Source organism: Ochotona princeps, chromosome 3 (assembly GCF_030435755.1).
Source record: "Ochotona princeps isolate mOchPri1 chromosome 3, mOchPri1.hap1, whole genome shotgun sequence".
Lineage (NCBI taxonomy): Eukaryota > Metazoa > Chordata > Mammalia > Lagomorpha > Ochotonidae > Ochotona > Ochotona princeps.
The window spans coordinates 99,156,079-99,171,016 of record NC_080834.1 but is presented as its reverse complement, the minus strand read 5'-3'; positions in this window follow the sequence as shown (position 1 = coordinate 99,171,016).

Genomic DNA, 14,938 nt, shown 5'->3' with positions numbered 1-14,938 from the left:
TGCTTACGAAATTCTTCATATACCGTATATTTATTGAATATATTTTCTTCACTGGAAATACATTCTACTTTTTCTTTCTTCTTTTTCCTTTCCCTTTCATCACTTCCTCCTTCTTTCTTTCTCTTTCTACCCCCACCAACCCTTCTGCCTCTCTTCCAAGCCTATTACAGCATTATTATCACATTTTTGTTCGTTGGATGGGACCTTCTTTGGACACTGATGTCACTTAGTAATGGGCAATTTTTTTCTGACTTATTCTGTTGTTGATTTCCTCCCTTCTATTTCTTCTCTCCCCTTTTAAAAGCTTAATTTTTAAAGACTAAATCTCAATGTATAGTCTTTTTTATTTTACATCTTTCCTATTCTTCTATTTGTCATTTTATTCTATTTTGTGGAATTTATATTCAGTATTTGCTTCCACTCTGCTATTGCTTTTTAACAGATCTGCTTACATTTTCAGGTTCCTGGTGGCTCTTTTATCTTCCTCTGGGTGTGCTTTTTAGTTGCATCCTTTTCTCATGGTTGCTGTCCCATCTCTTGACTCCTTATGATTGATTGTTATTCTTTTTGCATGGTTCTGTTTTCTCTAAGGTTCTCTTCTGTGTTGCCTTTGATTACTGTATTTCGAGTTAGAAATTGGTGGTGATGTTTGAGTAACTGTATATATAAACTGTACCAGGACACAGGAATTGTTTATTGGAAACATGAATTCATGGAGTGGGACTTGTTGAACGATTGTGGACTTCAGTGATAAGTTTGGGTCATCTTTATTAGTGTCTGTAAATCTTTCCTTCTCTGCTGACCAGACTTCTGGAGAGGAATCCTTCCATCTTGCAGTAGGGGGCACTGTCTGTTGACATTATTAGAATTATGTTGACTGAGCTGGCTATTCCTTTTGGTATTTAGAATACAAGCCTTTCCTTGCTGTCCCTATTTTCAATATGATAACTCACTCTCGAATCTACCGTGTGTTCTGTAATTTAGGGAGCATTTCCAGTCTCCTACCAGAGTGGGGATGAATCTGTGAATGGCTCCGTGCTACAGGGGCTCTGAAGATCTGTGTTAAAATAAACCTGTTTACTCAAAATTCTTAAGGCATGTGGTGCAGATTTTTAAAATTTGGAGGGGTTCTGTATGTATATGGGAACTGGAGTAACACTGGTTTAGGATTCAACTTTACCTGTGCTGTCGGCTAGGTAGCATCCATTTATCTGCATTTCACTTTCCAAAGCTCTGTTACTTGCAGCATTGCCCGTCTTCGCTTGTTCTACCCTTGTGAATGTTTTTTTAAAAAATAAATGTTTCAGCATTGCTTTAATGAGACTGGGAATGGAGCAAAACAACAACCATATTTTTAATCTACCCAGCATTACCCAGAATTTCCTGAGGAAAATGTCTTGAATTAGGAAGATAGAATGCAGACAAGAACAGAAGGTTTCAGATCACAGTATTCCCTCTGGCTTAAAGGGATTGGATTTAGAGCTCAAATTCACGTTCAAATTTGTTTTCCTCACTGTGGTCTTTGTACAACACTGATATGTGGATCCTGAATTATTATCACTCCCACTCCTGTCAGAAAGGCGATAGCCAGCAGTCACTGAGTGGTTACTGTCTAGCCACGCACTTCATAAGCTTCGTTTTTATTTTATCTTCACATAAGGTGCATCAAATACATACTTTTGTTATTCTTGTTTTAGTGATGAGAAAAGTAGTATCAGAAAAACTAAATAACTTACGCCAAATCTTATCTTCACTTAAGTAAATTTGTATAAGCCATAAATTCTGGAAATTATTTATTCATCGAAAAGTTCAAATGAATCTGCATGAAGTTTACAAACTAATTTAAGATGTTATGGATTTTTCTGACTTGTTTATCATAGAACTTATACTTTTTTACATTTATACTTCCTTCTTTTATGAAAAACTTAGGGTATTTACTAGTGTGAACATTTTGTTGCCTTTTTCCAAAGAACAAAGTTTCATCTTTATTATTTTACTAAAGAAACATAATTATTTCTTTCAACTTATTATTTCTTTTCTAAATTCTGGACTGGGTATTTAATTAATTTTATTCAATTTTTATTCAGTGAAGATCAAATACTATAATATTTCCTAAATAATTGCTTTTGCTGTATTTCATAGGTTCTCCTTTGTGATGTGATCTCATTAGTTACTTTTCAAAGAATTTTGAAATGTGTTTAGTACTTTTCTTTGAATTAAAATTTCTGGATAGAAGTGTTCTTTTATTAAATTTTTCCCCCTCCAACTCCTCCAGTTCCTCTGGACTCAAATAAAGGTAGAAGAACAAACTGGGAGCTCACTTACATCATGGGGAATGTGTTGACACTGAAGATTAGAAAAAGACAATGGCAAGAAAATCAAAAGGGTGAGAACTGCATTATCTGACTTTCCCCCAAACATCTTCAATTCCATCCTTTGAATCAGCTGGATCTGACCTGACAATACCATGATGAGGCTTGATTGCCCCCAGGCTCGTTCCTGGACAACATCCCCTTCATGACCTGAGCACCCCCAACCCTCTTGGATACCAGGAGCCAGCATTACTGCAGATCCCCTGACTGTATCTGAATTCTTAAGAAGTGAAATTCTTGGAAAATGCAATAGAGATTAGAGAAGAAGCGTGGTTATACAAAAGAGGATGCAACATGGAACAAGAGTGAGAAATTGTCAAATATTTATTTCCCCTGATACATACTTTTCAATTGTTCCTACAGCTTACACAACAAATTGATATTTGTCTCTGCGAAGGAAGATGCCCCAAGTGGAGTTATGGATTCTGCTTGGAGACTCAGCCATTACTATGACAACAAGTCCCTATTTTTTTTTTTCTGAATGAATGTTATAATTAACTGTCATGTGAAATAAGATACCATTACTGGCATCATTGTCAGACCCTCTAACCCCAGCTCTTTAAAATGTGTTGGTAGCAGAAAACACCAACCAGGAGTCTCGGCCCCATGGCAATCTCCAGACCAGGGCAGGCAATTTAAGGGTGAGAGTCCACATAGGCATCTTCTCGTTAAAGCAACACAATTCTAATTAGATGCTGCCCCATGTTTACACAAAGAAAGAATCGGGCTCCTCAGAAAGAGATGTATTTTTTAGAGGTAGTTGACTCAGCAGCATGTAATTGGTTTATTTTCTCTAGGCTTGAGGAACCATCCAAAGTCAGAAACTACACATTTATGTAGCTCGAAGTGCTATCAAGATGGGTATGCTAGTTACTTGATTTTCTTTCCACCTTAGAAAAGCAAAGCCTAGGATTTCCCTCATAGAGTCTCTGCCTGAAAGAATGCATCAAAGTAGAATTTCAGACAAAGTTTTATTTTATTTGTTTATTTAGAATTATCTTCTAGTTATTATCCAATAATACAAGCTGGATGGCCTCTTAAATCGTCCATATGCACTAATCTGAGCAACATAAATTTGAAAATGTAAATATTTCATAAAACAATTGGGAGACAAAGTCTGAATTATACACTTCATTCTTTTTCCAGCCAAGTGCATTTATGAATGGCGCTGTAATATTCTATCATGTTTTCTGGTTGACTCTCAGCCTCTATTGAATTTTTGTAGATAAAGGTTTAATCATACAAGAATTGCAATCTGCCGCTTCTCAGAATTATATTCCTTTTCAATAGACTTCACAGACATCATGTTCTTCTGTTTCTGTAGTGTTAGGTTCCTTTCTTTTTCTATTACTTTTTACTGGGGAAATGTGTAACAAAGATGCAATTTTTCCTTTAACACAAAGATGAAGATCAGACTGGACAGAGCAAGGCAGCTGCAAAGATATTCTTTCTCCGTTCTTTGAACAATGTGTTTTCTTCAACTGGGAAGAGAAGCTGGAATTTAGCACCATTCCTGATGATTAATTTGATGCTGGGAGAACTATTTAATGCTTCTTTACATTTTCGTTGAGGGCAAAAATACACACACTGTGTTGACAAGATTAAAAGTGATCGTGTCTACAAAGGGAAGTCATAATATGTGATATACACAGTAATATCACATACTATATATAATATAATATAGTATAATATAATACAGTTAGATGTGTTGGATGATGAATATGTGTCTGATACATAGGTTCAGTGAGGTTATAAGCATAAACATAATAATAAATCAACAAGTAATATTAATAGCTGCAATTCATTCAATACATCTCCTTGGGCACCTGGCACTATATCATGTATGATGCCAAAAATGGGCAGCCCCATTATTCATATGAGGAGGCAGAAGCAAATATAGCTTTGGTACCACCAACACAGGCTTAAAAACAGGGTAGGAGCACATAATCCAGGCTCACCAGATCAGAAAGGATATCACTGGGGAGGTGATGCCATATGAAATGGAAGAAAGGGATGGCAGTAGAGGAAGACAGAACACTTGCTGCTTGCTGCTAAGTCCTAGAATCTAAAGAAAGCAAGAAAATGTAGAAACCGTGGTAGTGATTTGGTGATCAAAATAAAAGATGAAACAAAAACAAAAGAGGAGAAATGACACTATAGCAAAGAGAGAGTCCTGACTGTTAGAGCTATTGGGAAGCTTAAAAAGAAAACTACTTTATAAAGAGCAAAGAGATGTTATCCAGGGCCGTGACGTGATCACATTTGAACTTTGATGGGCATCATGGCATCTCTCACTCAGAAAATGAGTTGAGTGAATGTGGGAGAACAGAAAGGGAACCCAAGGAGAGAAGCTGCTGGACTGGGAAGGTAATAAAGGTAATGTTGATATTCTGGAAACTGGAGGCAGTCAGCTATAGCTGAAAGTCCACTTAGAGAACAGGTCTAAGAAGAATATAAAGAATAGTTCCAAGAGGAAACCATGTGTTCAATGCAGTCACATGAACTGTTGAAAGAAGGTATGACCTGCCCATGAGACCAGGCTAAACAGGCTGACAGAAAACATGTTCTCTAAAAGATCATGTGTATCTGCAGGACTAGGAAGGCAGAAATATCCAGATTCAGGCTTATATCCTAGAAATGAAATGTTCTGACCTGAGGCTAAGAGACGTCTGGGACTGATGCTGTGACTCAATGGGCTAATTTTCAACTCTGTGGAGCCAGTCAGCCCATATGGGCACTAGTTCATGTCCTGGTTGCTCCACTTCCAATCTGGCTCTCTAATAATGACCTGGAAAAGCAGAGGAATATGTCCCATTTCCTTGGGATCCTGCATCCAAGTGGGAGATCTGGAAGAGGCTCCTGGTTTGATTGGCTCAGCTCCAGCCATTGCAATCATTTGGGGAGTGAACTAGCAGATGGAAGATCTTATGTGTCTATCCATCTCTTTGTAAATCTTTCAAATAAAAATAAATTAGCATTTTTAACTTACTTATAGTTTTATTTATTAATAATTAATTGAATTCTGCAATATGCTACTTTTATGGTAGACATGGTATGAAACCAGCAGTGAAAGATTGAGATCAGAGGATCTGGTAGAGGAAACTGCAGAATTGTGGAAGGGAGGAATTATTCAGATTGAAGGTCTAATTTTTTTTCCTTAATGATTTCCGCTAACATTTCTCATGAAAAGGATTTTTTGATGCCACATTTCCCCAGCTTTTATTTGCCTGAAATAGTTATTGATTTCGCCTCTGTTTCTGACTGTGAAGGTATAACTATATCCTTTCCATCCCATTGCTCATTGACTTGTATCATTTCCAACAAGAAGTCTGTTGTCATTTTACCTTTGTTTCTCTCTGTATTTCTTCATTTTCTGGTTGCAATGATCTCAAACACTTTTATGAATCATTGCTTAAATTATGGTGTGTGTGTGTGTGTGCGCGTGTGCACGCAAGCATATTTTAGATTCACTGCGACTTTCTCCATCTTTCTCCCCTCTTTCTGTAACTCAGGTTTTTTGTATGTCATCCCACACTCCCTTAGCCTCTGTTTGTTTCATCCTCTTGCCTGACCTGATAAATGTGCTTCATTTTAAACAGTTTCCATTACTATGTTCTCAGTTTTTCTTTTTTTTCCCCAGTGTCTAAGCTGTTGTGAATTCCATCTAGTATGCTTTTTCTTCTTAATAAACTCTAATATTTACAAATTTCATTTAAGTATTTTAACTACATATTCTATTTTCCTCTTATCATGTCCATGTCATTTCGGAGTCTATTTTTATCAGTGTCTTTAAAGTATGTATTGTCGCTAAAGAGATACTATTTTTAGTATGAGTCTGAGTTTCACAGTTTTTGGATGTCAGGGAATTTTTGACTGGATGCCAGTCCTACGTACTTTTTGGTTGTTGGGTTTTGTTGTATTTCTATTAAAGTGTTGATCTTTGTTGCAACTTATAATTGCTTGCAAACAGCTTGATTATCTTGTCTGAATTTTACCCGTTCTTATAACAAACCAAGAAAGGCCTTTACTCAGTGGCTAACTTGACTTCATTACTAAGGTCTTATGTAGCAGCTCCATTGTTTGATGTAATTACAAAAATCCCTGCTGTCTGTGAGGTTTCCTGTTTTATGGAAATTCTTTCACTAGTTCGTCAATACTTAAAGATTAGAATGTATCTCTGCACACTTCTAGTGTATTCTACCACCCTGTGTGTCTCCATCATCTCCGTAACTCTGCTGCAGTCCACACGTCTCCTGTGAGAGAATGGCAGTCATCGGGAAACAAAGAAAATTTAAGTCTGTGTTGGAATCTCCCATATAGGATAATGAAGCTAGTCATTAACTCTTAAATTTGTCAGCCATGGATTCAGAGCCATAGATAACCAAATAGACAGATGTAAATAAAATTCTTTTGCCATAATCTCCTATCAGATGCAGTGTAGGAATCCCATGAATATAATGTGAAGAGGAGCTTCTTAATTTGTTTACCATAATGCAGAGACACTGAAACCAAGAGCAGAAAGATCCAGGGAGGAGGAAGAGATTGGTGACACCAGGAAAAGGAGGAAATCAGAAACTCAAGGAGCTAATAGAATAAGATTCAGACCAGGAAATGAAGTCTTACGCTTCATAAAGAATTTTATTCCTAAAATGTCCCTTAGGAGAATAAAAATGTATGATGAGAATGAGTTCTGGGTTAAAGATACAGCTTGAGAATATAAACAGAAAGAAATCTGAGATCAATTCAGAAAACAGATGATTTCATCTTCTGCAATAAGTATAATGAAAATAATGAAATACAAATCCTGAAAAAGGGCATGAGATGATACTTCTCCGTATGAGGCTATATGTCTTTTCTCTATGTGGTTAGTTTGTTTTTATCTTATTTGAAAGGTAAAAACCTCGATTTGGTAATATGGGTGATTTATATTTGATTTATAAGAAATGAGACTCTTTGAAGGATTTTTAAGTGAACATTGTTGCTTCTTATGAAATCAGATCCTCCTTAATGGGGAGGAAAAGGAAAAGAAAGTAGTCTTTTAGTCAAATAGAAAATTTTTAATCAAATCATGGGAACTCTTTGTTTCAAGGTGTTTTATAACTAGTCCTTATAATATCTAGGTACTGACCTGAATAATTATGGTACTTAGTAGCAGTTTACGTATGACTTTTGACTTTACTATCAATATATTTTCTTTAGAAAAAGAAAGGACTGTAATTTTCAATTTCATATTCAAGATGAGAAAAATTAATCCATGAAAAATATTTTTGTTAATCAGTGAATAATTAAAGATGTATATCCCAGATATTATTATCCTTAAAACCAGCTTGTAAGTGTCCCACTCAGCTCTTTTATATTTCTTCAGCTCAGGAAATTAAGAAGAAAATGGCATATTGAGTTTTAAAGATGTTTGGACTCTTATTTTTATTAGGCATAAAACAAAGTCCTATTTCAATTCAAAGAGGAGCTATTAACACTTAGGAGAAATCATTTGATGGGAAGATATTTCTCTTTGTGGCATGAACCATGCTATTTAATGTTCACTACTGTACAAGTAGTGAATAACAAGATGTTGATTTAATGGAATGGGATGTGGCTTGTTCACCCTGTGTCACTTCTCTTCTATATGAAAAAGACGGCAATCAAATGTAGAAACCTTTACTTTGGCATTGCTGTAAAGAAAAGGAAACTGTATCAGACTCAGACAGAAGTGACTCCTAGTTTAATCGAATATCTCTAAGAAGTGCAGTCATTTAATATTGCCCCTCTGATAGCTAAAGTCTAAAATAAAATAGTTACATTTGGATTGTTCACCTAAATTGAATGTGTATCTTTATCTGTACCCAGGAGACTTCTACACTCAAAACAGTTTGGAAAGGAAACTTCAATCAAAATCGAGCAAACTGATTCAAAGACTTTTTAAAAAAAAATGTTCTTTCTCTACATGGTTAGCTTATTTTTATCTTACTACAAAGGTAAATCATTAGAGACACAGGGAGGCATAGAGAGAATGTCATCCATTGGCTTACTCCTCAACTGCATGCAACAGCCAGAGATAGACCAAGCTGAATTCCAGGAGCCTGGAAGTTGAGCTGAGTCTCAAACATGTATGATGGGGACCAAACTTCTTAGGCCACCAGCTGCTACCTCACAGAATGAACACTGGCAGAAAATTGAATTGGAAGAGAAGAAAGAGTTTGAACCAAGCACTTTGATAAGGAATGGAGTATCCCTAGTAGTGTCTTAACTGCTAGGCTACATACCTAACTTATATGGTTAATTGAAATGTAAATGTAGGCACAATATGGTTCCAGCATTCATGTCTGACTTTCTTATCACTAGGAAATAGGCAACAGCATGTCCAACTGAAATTGTTCCTAATTTTAATACTTTGGAATAACTCAAGCAGTATTGGTTATTTGGATGTTCCCCAGATGGTCTTTCACCACACTACAATGAAACCTTGAAGTTCTTCATGGGAGCTTGATTGTGATTTGCTGAGCTAGTCCTAAATTTTGTTCTTGGATTGGCTCAACATGCATTTCCTAAATACAAAAGTAGTATTTAGGAAGTCTTTAATCCCGCTGATATTTTTTTTCCTGTAAAATCCAAGGCAGTGATTAGTTTTTGGTTTGGCTTGACTCTTTGATGGTGGTGCCAAAGCCCAGTGGCTCAGCATCCCTCAAAACTGTGTGTCCATACCTGTAAGCTGGGTTCTATCCCTATAAATGCTGTCCAGTTGCTGCTTGAAAAGTGTCATACCCCTTATCATTCAGAGACATTAACACTTGACCACATCTGAACTGATTATTTTTCCTCTGTTGGGCAGAACTTTGATCTGTATTCATGTGGTTTGGCCTCACCATGAAATTGTGCCTTTTGAAACTGGAGCATAAGCAGTCCCATGTGGACCACAATATCACAGTAAATCATTTAACCTGCAGGGATCCCACTTCCACCAAGATGAACACTGAACCCCAGAGACATTGAACAGTTTCTCTAAGATTTCATAACAATTAAAAATTTGTAAAGCTGTAATTCAATAAAGGGTTATTTAAATCTGAAACCATCATATTTTCTTCTTCGTGTCAGCAAAAGCAATCAGTGGGAGAGGCACGAAAACAGAGTGTGATACACATGAAGCATACTGGACTGACTGTCCAGATCGAGTCTGTGCAGAATTCACTGCTTCTGGGAGCTGGAGAATAAATATCCATTTTTAAAACAATTTAAATACTTATAAAATGAAAATAATATTTGTCCTCAGAGAGATATTATACAAATGAGACAATGTATAGAATTTTAAAATATATATTTTAACACATTAGGCATGGAAAATAGCATTTGTATAATCCAAAATTTGTGTGATATTTTTCTATTGACATATAATCTAACATAATAAAAATGTTAACAGAGTAAGTGGTGCTGGAGGAGAAAATTTTGTATTAGAAGTTAGACTTGCTTGAAAACACTTTGTTTCTTTAAAATTATACTGCTCCATCACATGGTTTTAAAATAAAATCTGGTTTTTAAAATGAAATCTGATTTAAATCAGAAACTCCTATGAGTTGAAAAAACAAGTAAATGAATCTTTTTGTATCTATTGATGATATAATGTGCAGGCAGAAACTATTGATCTTTATTTGTAATATGAAATAAAGTAATTGAGTAGTTATGTTATATTTCATTACCATCATTCCTGTTGTCATCCCTCTTTGAGGGAAAAGGTACATACAGATGGAATTTTCAGCAATTAGGCAAAATATCAGAAATAATCTGGATTACCATCATAAACTCACTAAATACATATATTTTCAAAGAAATACGGCTCTGCTACTGAAAAACACACAGATAAGTCAAATCATAAGGTAGAAATCAGACTATTCCATAATTCAAAAAGCCTGTACTTTTCACAGCACTTATTTGAAATGAAAGACAACTAAAGAGATTGAGTACCAAATTCACTATAGGATCCCAAATTGAAACCTGGCTTGAGAAAAAAAAAGTTGCTATCAAGTATAGTGTTCAATGGGCAAAAGTTGAATGTAGAGTAGGTGACAGACATCTATATTAAGCCATTGTTACATGTATTGATTGCATCATCACAGTCTGTACTTTGAAAACTTGTGCAAATGAGTGGACAGATAGAGGGAAGCAAGCAAAGTGAGCAGATATGATAAATGTTCACTAGCAATGAATTAGTTAACCTGGTTATATGAGAATCATCATGGCATTTTTCATTGAAGAAAGTTAGCACAAAACAGGCAGGTGTGAGGGAACTACGGGGCAATGCTAACATCCTGGAGCTTGATGGTGGTGATGATTTCACTGATGTATGTATACGCCTGAATGTATTCAAATCATGCTTTATGTTCTAGGTATTCTCAGCGATACTTGGGAGAGCAGAGTTTCCCATCACCAAACCTTCAGGATTTGAGAGTCATCTCTTCTGTGAAGCTATCTTTCCCATGCTAGTGTCCTAGCCTGCACATGAGTTGATTTACGATGCTCGACCATTTGCCCTAATTATAAGCTCTTCATATGCAATGTTCATTTGCATATTCCTGGGGAAGAATATTTTTGTGAATGCTAAATATTAACACTGGTCAAGCATGTCTCCTTCTGAGATCTTTTAAGATCCTAAAAAAACTAACTTTAAAATTATTTTGACCCCGGGCCTGGTGCAGTGGCCTAGCAGCTAAAGTCCTTGCCAACAATGTGCGGGAATCCCGCACGGGTGCCGACTCATATCCCAGCAACCCCGCTTCTCATCAAGCTCCCTGCTTGTGGCCTGGGAAAGCCGTCAAGGACGGCCCCAAACCTTGGGACCCTGCACCCACGTGGGAGACCCAGATGAACCTCCAGACTCCTGGCTTCGTATCAGAGCAGCACCAGCCATCGCGGTCACGTGGGGAGTGAATCATAGGATGGAATATCTTTCTCTCTGTGTCTCCTCCTCTCTGTATATCTGACTTTGCAATAAAATAAATAAATAAATAAATAAGTAAATAAATAAATCTTTTAAAAAATTTATTTTGACCCCAGACCCAAAAATGGATGCCCATCTGTTTAACAAGCTTATATGAGAGGAAAATAAGATGCTTTATCTTGTATAGGGTAATGAAACCCAAGAATTTGATCAGACACATTAGAATAGAAAACTTAAGACCTAAACAAGGAGAAAAATGCAAAATTAAAAGCAAATAGTATCTCCCCCAAATTCCCAACACACTTTTGTTAATATAGCTCAAATGGATCCTTCAGAATAGTTTTCTCTCTTCTAAATTTTCTTTTCCACTCAGTGTCTCTGATAAGTGGAATGATCATTTGCATCAGTAAAGTAGTCTAGTTTTAGCTGATGTTCCCAAGCACGTCTATCTGCAGTTTTGGGCATGATTATACTGTTTGACATTTCTCCTTACTTGTGCTCTTTCACCTCCAGTGATTGTGGCCTTCTGTCCAATTTCAGTGAGCCTGATGACTCACCCAAGTTTCTTCTTGTTTATTCTAGCACAAGGAAAGAGTCTATATAATTTTCTCATTTTTTCACTCCTTGTCCTGTGTCACAGTTATCTGTATAAATAGTTCTTATCCTGAAACAGCTTGAAATCTCTCTGAGGGCAGAGATAAGCTTAGTCTCCCATCATGTGAATGCTGTCTTGCACCAGCAGGTGTTTTGGCAAACAAGAAAAGGATCAACAAATATCTTTGACTAATTAAAAATGTTCATCAAACTGTCCATTGGTTTTGGCACTGCATGAGTATTCTCTCAACTGGCTTTATTTCCTTCGATTGCTCAAATAATAAAACATTTTTTTTATGATATGGTTCCATAGGCACAGGGATTTCTCCTTCTAACTCCCATTCTCCCCCTACTGTTTCCCTCCATAATATTACAACAGTATAATCCTTCAGCAGTAGTCACAAGACCAACATTCTACTATTTATGGCTATTTATTATGGCTGCATATTATGTTTTTCATGGCACTCTAGGTAGATACAAAAGAAGAAAGTATAGTATCCTTTTGTCAAGATATGTTTAGCAGTCTCTTTTGGGTGTCCACTTTTTATTCAGGAGTAGAGATGCAGCATATCTTCGATTCCCTGTATGCTAGTTTCCTTTCTGCAGTACATCTGTGGGAATGAATCTATATAATGCTTATCTGTGTGTCTGTTTTGTATTTTGCATGAAGTTTGACTTACGTCAGTAAGAACATACGATATTTGTCCTTTGGGGATTGGCTTATTTCAGTAAGCGTAATGGTCTCTACTGGGGACCATTTTGTTGAAAATAGTGGAATTTCATTCTCTTTCATGGCTGAGTAGTAAATGGATCCATTTCTTTACTCATTCTTCTTTCAACAGGCATCTGGATTGTTTCCATGTTTTCACTATTGCAGATTGTGCTGTTATAAATACAGGGTTGCAGGTCACTCTCTCATATGCAGATTTCACTTATTTGGCTTTCTTCCCAGGAGTGAGAGAGCAAGGTCATATGGTAGATCTATTTGAAGTTGTCTGAGAACTCTCTATACTGATTTCCACAGTGGCTGCACTAGACTACGTTTGCACCAACAGTGAAGGAGGGTACCTTTCTCCCCACATCTATGCCAGCAGGGGTTGTTAGCAGAGTTCTGAATGTAGGCCATTCTCATTGGAGTTAAGTGGAATCTCGATGTGATTTTAATGTGTATTTCCCTAAGAGCTAAGAGAACCTGAGCATTTTTTCATATGTCCTTTAGCCATTTGAATTTGTTGTTTTGAAAAGCCTGTTCATTTCCTTCACTCATTTATTCATAGGGTTGTTTGTTTAGCTGTTGTAAAGTTTCTGAAGTTCTTTGTAAATCCTGGATTAGTTTCATATCTGCTGGGTATTGTGCAAAGATCTCCCATTTATGCTTGCTAACATATCGACTACAGTGTGGTCGGTGAGGTTAAGATAACTTTGACAGGTCACTAAAATCCAAGCAGGAATGTGAATTTAGGAGGAGAGAACTTAGGAAGTCTAACATGTAGTGGCAACACACAAACAGAAGCAGTTCTTGGGAGATGCCTGGCAAATCATTCTGTAATTTCTTCAGTTTCCATTGTAGAACATTTTAAAACATTTTTAATATTTGATTTTTAGTATTGTTTACATAGCTGAAAGGAATGGTTGTCTACTTAGGCCTCTGATTAGGGTGGGGAGGGTAAGGTATGGGGGGAAGTGGGTGGGGCAAGTATTTTAATTTTTCTATATCCTGTGTCCACAGAGGGGGAAGAAGAGGGGACTGCTCGTTTCTGTCAAACTACATCATCATCTGGGGATGGGAGATGGTCGATGTCATTCTATGGACTCCAGTAGCGGGGGGCGGGGAGGAGGTGATGCTTCAAGGGTATTACTCGAATGCTCCTGACAGTTCTGAGAATTTGTTGGTTTCATTGCACCAGAGTAGAGAAAATCTTTCCAAAGTCTACTGGCTAAATCCTCCTTAGTGTAGACACTTGCTGGCAAAGTTTGTCCAACTTGTTCTGCTTTCCATCCTCTAACAAGGCACTCAATGTCGTCTGCTGAATTGGCCTAGATGAACTGGCTGTCGTGTCGTTTATGTGCATCTGGACATACTGTCCACTGCACTGACACCAGCACCTGAGGAGGCCCCGTCCCAACACGTGTGCTTCAAGGTCATATCCCATATCTGAGATCCTCTCTGTGGCCAGGGTCAGAAGGCATGGTAAAAATCAACATCAATGAGACCTGAAAAGAGTTCAGGGATTTCTTCATATGTTGGCTGAGGCATTACAAGGGGAAAACAATTTGGGAGCAAATAACAATTGCAGATAGGGCATGCTTTAAACTCAGGGAGACATTTTGAAAGGGAGTATAATAATCTCAGCCAGGAATTTAGGTTGGAGACCTATAAGCACAACTCTACAGAGGTTTTTGGTCCTGGATCCTGGGAAGATAATCCTATGAGAGGCTATTAATTGCATAAAGGAACAAGGCATGGGAAGACAAAGTTCTTCAGGAGGAAGTAAATAAAACAGCTTAGTTATATGAGTATACAAAGCATCCAATATCTAAAACTAAGGCAGCCCATAGGCCGAGCAGGCCAAGATTGACCTACTGAATTAGGCTTCCTTGTAATAGGCTGAAAGACAAAATGTTGGTTCTAGAAACTGGTGGAGAGACTGACCTCCAGATGAGGACCCAGTAGCTCTGGATGATTGCAGCACCAATTGGAAGTAGAGCTAGGGTTCATAGTGTCTGTAATCAGATTCTATCATCAGTTCTGTCTGGGCTTAAGTACCAAGTATACAACCCATATGATGAGACCTTGGAAAAGCATCAATGTCTCTTCCTGTCAGTTGTGCCATCTATAAAGTAGTGCCTATGTGTTATGAGGATTAATTCGTAAAGGGAGTAGAATAGTGCCTAGCATATAATGTTTATTATGAATGAATAAGCATTGAGTGCAAAACATTGATACTTTCCTGTTATGTCCCATATTTTTAACAGAAGAAATTTGTTTTAGGTTCCTCTAGTTACCCAAATCAATGAAATTTCAAATAAATGGAGTCATGCA